We start from the raw sequence: 9,234 nt of genomic DNA, 5'->3' as shown, positions 1-9,234 counted from the left end.
AATAAATTCAACTCTTATAAAATCAAGCACGCCGAACACATCTCTATGATGAAATTGAGAAGAACACGAAAAAGCACATCAGTTCTGCAATAGGCACAAATGAGTGTATGCAGCTACCCTCTACTCGCTTTGTTAATTTTATCATTTTGGATAATTGACAGAAATCTATCCAACTTATCAGGTATTCACAGAAATCTCTTCCTAACTCACCACAACTAATTTCCTCCAAACATGGTTGTCTTAATCCTAATTTGAAAATTAGATGTTGATTGGTGCTCATGGGATCAATCCTTTAAAAAGAAGAAAAAAAATACCCCGTTTGTTTTTCAGCACAAGTTGCTTGAGTACAAATTCTAAATTGCAATACGATTTCGTGTTTTTGGTTCAAAGAATCTATATTTTAACATTTCAAACAGCTACCCCTGTTTTGCTATAATTTTCAAATAGGTGCTCATCATTTTGAGAAACTCAAAGAAGACCCAACATTTTCATGAATTGCTATCAATTAACTCTAGTTGCTATTTTTAACCATGAGTTGAGTAGTTTAAAATTATTATTAAACTACCTTGGAGTTTAAAATAATGGACCGTCTTTCACAAGGGGTTAATAAAGCCACCAACAAGGGGCTCAGCGTGGCTGGTAGGAGCTGTCATTATTTCACGTCTCTTTGTGGTGGGAAGTTGCAGGTTCAAACCCCATTGGTAAGTTGAATAATAAATGGTGAGGTCTGCCTAACTCCAGCTTGCCTTTAAAAAGAAAAGGTTAATAAGACCGTTTAAATCTAATTATAAAATGAATATTTCGGATGCAATTTCGTATTTGTTTGGGCCTGATTTGAAGTTTCATTACATTGTTGGGACCTTCTTGGGGTTTCCCAAAAATATGTTTACATTCCAAATGTAAGAGATGGGTTATTATAATACCAACAGGGGTCCCCCTTGTCTGGTAGGAGCAGCTAGTGCACGTCACCTTGTATCGGGGCGTTGCATGTTCAAAATCCAATGGTATAGTTGTATAAGCTTAATCCCAGGTTGCCTTTCAAAAATAAAAAAGAGATGGGTTCTTATCGGAAAATTATACAATTATTATACTTTTTTTGTTTTTCTTTTAAAGATTGGTAAAGCGCCAATAAACTCAAAGAAGCATGTTTGCAGGAATAGAAAATTTACCACTTTATTCCCTTCTTTTAGCTTTTCATGGATGTTGTTCATTTTGGTTGCCTTTAACGCATAAAGAAAAATGAAAGAAGTGTGTATCATGTCAGAGCCGTCAGATGTCACTCTAATGAACGGCATCCAAAACACCGTGACTGGACTCAGCATCTCTTAGATCGGTCTCCATTTCACTTTTTTTTCAGAGCTATTTATGACTTAGATGAACGGCTGAAAACACTGAGTCCAACACCATGGTGTTTTGGATGTCATTGATCACATGGATGAAAGGCATCAGAGAGACCTATGACCAGTGCCAGGTTACCATCAGCCAGTCGCTTTGACGAAAGTGCTCCCCAGTAGGCAACCTCATGGTCTCACTCCACATCAAATGCATGCTATTCAAACTCCATCGGCATCTACACTGGTTTGGGTTGCCTGAGTGGTATCGGGGGGGGGGGGGGGGGGGGGGGGGGGGCTCCGCTTGTCTGGTAAGAGCAGCTAGTACTCAGTCACCTTGTGTTGGGACGTTGCAGGTTCAAAACCTGCCTTTAAAAAAAAGCTACACGATCTAGAATGCCTGCTCCTAAATCAGGTCCACCAAATTTGAGAACCAAAGCGTTCAGGTGCCATCCTAAAGGGAAATGACTGAACGAAGTGAGCCATATTTATTATGTGCGCTCCACACCACTTTCCTACAAGTGTGAACGTTTATCTCACATGGGAAAAGGCCCTGTTTCATATGAAATAGAGGCTCTTTGGATCCACACACTAAAATTGTATTGGACCAACTAGATTAAGCGATATCTCACTACAACAAACAAGCGGATTAGCGACGGCCTAAATCTATTGCTAATCCGATGTTAATCCATCGCTAACCTGTTTAGAGACGGATTAACGACGGATAGCTTTCATCGTGAATTTTTCGATGCTAATTCGTGATGGAATATATCTGTCACTCATTCCGTCGCTAAGTAGCAACGGAATGTATTTGTCGCCAGTTCCGTCGCTAAGTTGTGACAGAATAACGAATGTCAACATCCGTCGCAAGTCTGTCTTCACTAAACGGCGACTTCAGTTTGGCGATGGATTTATCGCTGTCGCTAATACGTCGCTGAATTCAACGCTCATACTAATTAGCGACGGATGTATCCGTCGCTAATCCATCACAAAAAAAGAAAAAAAATTAAAAAAATATTTGAAAATTAAATATCGAGAAAAAATTTCTCGTGATACAATTTATATCTCCTGTACAATTTATATTTCCTGTGAATAAAAAACAAAGTACACATCAAAATACATATAAAAGGAAACTAAAACAATTAATCGATCCACTTTAAAATTCGTAAATATTACGGTTCTTAGCGACGAATTTGTTTCTCTCGTTAATCCGTCGCAAATTAGTGACGGAATTTTTTCGTCGCTAATATCTGTCGCTAATCTCCTATTTTCTTGTAGTGTCTATCTAACTAGGGGTGGCAAAACCTGACACGACCCGCCAACCCGCCTCTTAGGCGGGTTCGGGTTTGGAAAAAATGAACCCGTTTAATAAATGGGTCGACCCGCCTAAATAATGGAGTGGCAGACCCACCAGTCCTGGACAAACGCGACCTAAAGGACACCCTAGTACATCTTAAAACATGAAGTCGATCTGGATTATACTGTTTTTAGAAGATAACTAGATCAACACACTGTCGTAAACACGATATACATGACTGGTCATTTCACATGCAACGTTCTGTTCTCATTCTTGCTGAGACGTCCTTCAGGAAACGTCAAAAATCAATTCGCTAACATCAGAGATTTGTCCAAAATTGAAAGCGAGCAAACACGTAGCAAAAACAGTCTGATCATGTTCGACAAATAAGGAATTGTCATTTTGCATATGAAAAACTTGCCCATAAAAAACAATTATATATAGTCATGAAGGGCATGTTGGCAATGCCCTGTAATTTTTAGTTCTTGTGATTATAATTAACAATCACAGTACTTTCTCAAGGTTAGTGGAACATGAAAAAGTAGTGTTTTTACTTCCTTTTGCCTTGAAACTTATGAAAGTAGAGTGATTTCTTTTTCAGCTTCTACTCTTTTAACTTTTATTCTCTCAAGCTTCTACTTTCTCACCTGTTACCAAAACAAACATGCCCTAAGAGTTTATTGAAAATTTTAATCCACGTAAAATGTTTTTGTTTTACCCATTATAAAGGCTAGGAAAGAAATCTCTCTCTCTCTCTCTCTCTCTCTCTCTCTCTCTCTCTCTCTCTCTCTCTCTCTCTCTCTCTCTCTCTCTCTCTCAATGTTATGGCTTTCGATGGCAGGTCTCCACGAAGATCGGCGAGGCCACACACTCAGATTTTTCCTGATTGTGTGTCATGAAGTCTCTTTGTTGGAATATCAGGGGCTTGAATTGCCTCGCTAAGCATATGTTTCTAGCTAATTGGGTTAGACAGGAGAAGCCTGACCTGATTGCTATTTTTGAAACTAAGATGGATGACGTTTCTCGTTCTGTTGCCTCTGGTATATGGAGGGGTGTTGACTATTCTTTTAAGCCTGCGGTCAACCATGACAGTAGTATCATTATTTTAGGGAAGCAGTCTTTAAATATTTTTCAGCTAGACATGGGTCTTTTTTCATTGTCTGTTGCCTTCACTTTGCAAGACAATGGAAGAAGAGTCATGGTCATTGTTGTGTATGGTCCTAATCACGCCGTCATGAGGCCTACTTTCTGGAACGACTTAAACAGGATCGTTGTCTCAAACGAGGAGTACCATTTTCTTATGGGGGACTTTAATTGCCTTTGTCTATTCAGGATTCTAATAACCTCGTTCTTCTCAATCCATCTATGCGAAGTTTTCAAGATTTTGTTTATCAGCATCACCTTTACCCAATTCCTTTTATCGGGGAGAGTTTCTCTTGGTCGATTAGGCGGATTCGCTCATGCTGCAGAGTTCTTGACAGGGTTTTTGTCACTCCAAATCTGCTGGATATAATTCCCGATGTAAAGTGTGTCTTGCTAGCTCCTTCTATCTCGAACCATGGTCAGTTAATCACTCTTTGGGGGAATGATTTTAAATCTGCCAGGAGTTTTATGTTTGAACAATGGTGGCTCTAGGAGCCAGACTTTCACAAGATTATTTCAGACTCTTGGAACAAGCCTTCCAATGAGCAGTGGGGTGGCTATCCGGTGTCATGAGAAGCTATCTCGTCTCGCTAAGGATATTAAAGCTTGGCTCCATAATTGAGATGTGCTTAAATTTTAGTAAATGATTGCTTGGGAGCAAGAGATTTCAGTGTTGTATCAAACTATGTCTTCCCCAGAGTCTCTATCTGATTTGGACCTGCAGAGTTTGTAGGCCAGATCTATTGAGTTGTCAATGCTTTTGAGGAACTGGGGGGTCAAGGAGGAAATTAGATGGAAGCAGCAGGTAAGGGTGAAATGGCTTGCGGCTGGAGACGGTAATACTAAATTTTTTCACTCCCAAAGAAAATCCGTCATTAAATGACAAATCTGTTTCTCCACACCCACAGGCATCACGAACATTGACATGAAGAATTCAGGAATAGATGAAATAACTTGTCTGATTAAAGTCAAACGGCCAGCGATGAAGAGATAAGACGCCTGCCATGAAAAAAGCTTGTTTTTCAATTTTTGAATAGTTGGAGCCCAAGCAACGGAAAAGAGGCGCTTCACTTGTAACGGCAGACCCAAATACATCATTGGCAACTCAGAGATTGCGCAATTAAAAATCCGCTGACCTGCTGCAAGCATAGAAGACTCAACATTGAACATAGTAAGAGAGCATTTGCTATCATTTAGGGAAAGCCCAGAAAGAGAAAGAAAGAACTGGAGAATAAGCTTGAATCTAAGCATCTGCTCCACGTTTACTCGCCCAAAAATAATCATATCATTAGCATAAATAAGAATATGTTTCGAGAAATTTGAAACATCTAAAAGCTCTATCAGGCACTTTTCCACAACACGTTTGAGCAACACCACGAGACCCTCAGCAATGGAATTGAACAGCAAAGGCGAGAGAGGGTAGCCTTGCCTTAATCCACGTCCCAACTTGATCTGACCACCTCTAATGTTGTTAATCTTAATCATGGCCTGAGCATTGCAGACCAATTCCCTCACCCACCTAGAAAAATGACGACCAATGCCAAAATTGGATAACATTTGAAATAAGAAGGGCCAATGTACAAAATTAAAGGCTTTAAGAAAATCTAATTTAAGAGAAAAATAGGACTGACCACTAAAATGTAAGGAGTGAATGACTTCAGAGGCCAAGATGAATGAATGGTGAATCTTCTTGTTGTGGATAAAGGTGAACTGAGAGTTCAAAAATATTTAGTGAGCCACGGCCTTTAACCTATTAGCCACCATCTTGGCGATCATCCGATAAAGGGCACTCATAACAAAAATCGGGCGAAACCTAGAGATATCAGTGGCAGCATCATCTTTCAAAATTAAAGAAATAATTGCCAAGTGGGTTTGAATAGGCAATCTGGAGTTGCGATAGAACTCATCAAACATGTTAATAACATTAGGCTTTACACAAGACCAAAAAATTCTGAATAAATCTACATGAAACCCATCAGAACCTGGAGCTTTCCACCCCGACAAACCTTTGATGGCCCTAAAAATCTCATCTTCAAAGAACTTCATTTACATAATTCTGGCTTGATCTTGCTGAATCGAACCAACAGAAACATGACCAATGACACCTTTCGCAGTAAGTGAAATAGAATATAAATCTTTAAAATACTGAGTGACAGCTGAAATAACGTGTTGATTAAAGTATGAAATACTCTCATGTCAACATCAAAGTAAGCGCCATTTGGTTAGTTGGCGAACGATGGTGTTACCTAGGCGTATGGCTGTCTTAGGTGTTTTTGCTTCAAGATAGAGGAGTATTGCTCTTGTGGCTAAGCAATGTTGGATCACTACAAGAAAACCGTGGATTAGCGACGGACTATATTCGTCGCTAAACTGTTTAGTGATGGCTTAACGACGGATTAGCAATGGATAGCACCCATCACGAATTTTTGCTCGCTAATTAGCGAAAAAACTTATCTGCCGTTACTTTCATCGCTAATTTGTGATAGATTAGCGACGAACATTATCCGTCGCTAAATTTTAAAAACAAAATAAAAAAAAGTGATCCGTGTCGGGCGGTATTCCGGTAGCAATAAGCCGGACTTGTACCACACCCGACAGGCATTGCACAGAACGGCAACTCTGCCTCATCGCCAGACTTGTACCGTCCTCCGTGAACCAGTGCTCTTCGGCGCCGTCGTCCTCCTTGTACCGGCGTCGCCGTCTTCCGTGAATTGGCGTCGTCGTCCTCCGTGAACTGGCATGCTCTCCGGCGTCGCCGTCCTCCGTGAACCGGTATGCATGCTCTCCGGCATCGCCGTCCTCCGTGAACCGGCATGCATGCGATCTCCAACGTCGTCGTCCTCCATAAACCAGCATGCATGCTCTCTGGCATCGCCGTCCTCCGTGAACCCGCATGCATGCTCTCTGGCATCGCTGTCCTCCGTGAACCAGCATGCTCTTCGACGTCGCCATCCTCCGAAAAAGTCTGTTTAAATCGAGCGAGGTCGGTTTAAATTTCAAACGGGGAGGGAAAATTTCGCGCTCGGTTTAAATAAAAAATTAGCGACGGATTTAGCGATAGAATTTTTTTCGTCGCTAATCCATCACTAATACGAAAAAATTCCCTCGCAAAATCCATCGCTAAAATATTTTCTTGTATTGAGAATTAACGACAAAAAATTTAATGTCGCTAATCCGTCGCTAAGTAGCGACGGTTTAGCAATGAAAGTTTTTCATCGCTAATCCGTCGCTACTTAGCGACAGATTCATGAAGAAAGTTTTCTCTAGCTAATCCATCACAATTTTCCATCACTAATTAACATTTTTCTTGTAGTGGATGACCCATCAACCAGGTTCTCCATGTGCTTGTTTGCTTCATGCTAAATATGATGCTCCAAATTTATCTCTTTTTCGTCATGAAACTCGAGAGTTGACGATCTCACACTTGCAAAGCATGTGACTGAGAGCCTTATCGTTCTTTAGAGATCAAATTGAGGATGCGAGAAATTACGATCAGTAGTTGTAATGGGCGATTGCGCCAAATGGTGCGTTCCACACCCACAAAGTGTATAGATCGTTGCTCCCTCCGGGGGCTGATTGGTTACCTGAGTGTGTGTTATGGGCTAAGGGCCCTTCCCATGATCTTAGGTCTTGGCTTGGTTAATTTTGCATGATAGGGTTCAGACTCACAGTTATTTAAAGAAATTGGGCTTTCAGTTACCTAACTGGTGTGTGCTTTGTCAAACTGCTGAAGAAACTACTTCTCATTTATTCTGGTCCTGCCCAATCTTTGTGACCCTATTTAATAGGACGTGGAGATCTCCGGACGTAATTGTCAAAGAAGAGTCTTTTGTGCTTGATCTGTTCTTGGGTCCTATTGGAATTAGGCGATGCAAGCGGTGGAGACTGATCTAGAAGACGTGGTTGCTTACTACTTGGTGGTTTGTTTGGATGGCACACAATGATGCTACTTTCTGTCAAATTTTGGTCGTCCTTAATAATCTTGTCCATAAAATCCTGGTTGATATATATACGTTTCTACGTATGCATCTTAGAGACCTCTCCCTCCTTCTGAACAACGTTCACTCATCGATGGTTTCTTCTAATCCAGCGGATCCTGATTGAGCTTGACTTTGTTGTCTGTTGTCTGTCGTTTCTTTTTCTTTAGCTTTTTATTTCTCTATATTTTAGTTTTGTTTTTTATATTGTTGGGTTCATGGGTTCAACATTTTGTTAATCTTCATGAGTGGTAATGTTGATCTTTTCTCTCTCTTAGAAGGTCACGGAGGACCCCTGTCATGTTTGGATAAATGCCTTTACCTAGTTGCGACTGTGGTCTACATTATGATATAAGAGATGACATGACCCATCTGGTAAACGAGCCGAACAGATGGTGTACAAGCTTGGTGTGTTGAGCCGAGCCGAGCTTAGGTTCATGAACAACCTGAGCAGGTCGTGCATGAGGTTGTTCTATTTTGTGGTGAGACAAACGCGCTCTCAGTGTATGTGTATGATCTATTAATGGCATTATCCTCTGTTTGAGCAGCAAATCAGGTTATAAGCCGTAACACCCCCAGCGTGCATCGTCACCAACCCTCATAACAATCAATGCGCCATGGATGATGACGTAACTAAGCACATTACGGTGGGCCCGCCTGATTACTGCATTGGATGATGAAATGACAAGTGCTGCTGCATGGGCCGTAGCGATGCCTTAATCACCACTCGCCAGTTTATGGTGATAAGGGTTATCACTGAGTGAAGCCTCTTTAGTTCCCCTGTTTGGGAGCACCTTCTGGCTTTAGAAATGACAAAATTAACTACTTATTTTATCCATCAAATGATTCAGTAAAAGAGAGCTACCTTCTGTTTTCTTTTCCTTTTCCCCTCGATACCCAAGACGACGGTCAAGATTTCTATGTCATACTGTAGGTCTAGTCTAGGGATCGCCAAGTTAGGTCAAATAAAATCGATATCCGTGTTTTTTTATGCTTTTATATTAGTTTATATGAAGCCAAGCCGATCTCTTTTATCAAAACTTGTTTGGTTTGACATGCATTATTACTACTTTTAGTCAATTGTCGCGAGGCAAGAACAAGTTTTACTATTTTCATATTGTTTGCTTGCGTACTTATTTGTTGGTACCTGTGCTTTTAATTATGCAATGGAGGAACATTTCGTTTAAAATTTTATCTATCCCTAGGTCACCTTAGTGTCTCACCTAAGCAAGTTGTCCTTGGAATTCGGAACATACACGTGAATCTAAGCAGGTTATATGTTTTCCCAAAAGACGGCCATTAGCTACATTGCATGTTTGGGGTCTCAATGAGCGCTACGTATGTAAGCACGTGTAGCTCGTATCCCCATGTTTGTCAGCATCAGAGTCAGGTGCGGTTGCAAAGACTTAAGTATCATTTTCCTTAATTGGTATCATAAAATGATGATTCCAGAAAATGAGCGATTGTAAAGACTTAAGTACCCCGA

The sequence above is a fragment of the Nuphar pumila genome, chromosome 17, assembly GCF_984573655.1.
Source record: "Nuphar pumila chromosome 17, dmNupPumi1.hap1.1, whole genome shotgun sequence".
Lineage (NCBI taxonomy): Eukaryota > Viridiplantae > Streptophyta > Magnoliopsida > Nymphaeales > Nymphaeaceae > Nuphar > Nuphar pumila.
The sequence above is the reverse complement of the archived record's forward strand: the minus strand, read 5'-3'. Positions refer to the sequence as shown.